Source organism: Penaeus monodon, chromosome 15, assembly GCF_015228065.2.
Source record: "Penaeus monodon isolate SGIC_2016 chromosome 15, NSTDA_Pmon_1, whole genome shotgun sequence".
Classification (NCBI taxonomy): Eukaryota; Metazoa; Arthropoda; class Malacostraca; order Decapoda; family Penaeidae; genus Penaeus; species Penaeus monodon.
In genome coordinates, this window is record NC_051400.1 from 47,483,462 (window position 1) to 47,484,056 (window position 595).

The following is a 595-nucleotide window of genomic DNA, read 5'->3' on the forward strand; positions in this document are numbered from 1 at the left end:
AGGCCTTTTCTAGTATTACTGAGATACAAAACTCAGGAACCTGGAGTTGTTGATAGAAAACTGAGATTATTGAATTCTACACTAAAAGAGATAATATAATGAGATGTCAGTCAATGCAGATTCATTAGAATATCTTTTAGATTTGCCCAGTATCAGAAAAGCAACTGTAAGACAGAAGCTAGTCTATGGTACAACATACCAAGTATTTAAGAACAAAGTATAAGTTATGAATACTATATGAACATACAAATTAAAATAGAAAATATAATGAAAAACAAAGTATACATTTCACTTTGTACATCAGCTGAATGAAATTCATAATCTACAGAAAAGAAAAATGTGATAGAAACAACAATTTGATTTGATTTCAAATTTTTCTTTCGACTAAAGAGTGTGACACCTACAATACTATATCAAAATTGTTATTTTTCTTCTTCCCCCTGAATTTTGTTGTACATTTCCACTCTCCTTCAACCTGTCACTAAGCATTCATAATTTTTTTCATGATAATTAATAATAAAAGGCCTAATAAAATTATATAATGTATCAGGGGAAAAAAAGGCAAATTATGAAATTAAAAATCCCCAAATGAAAA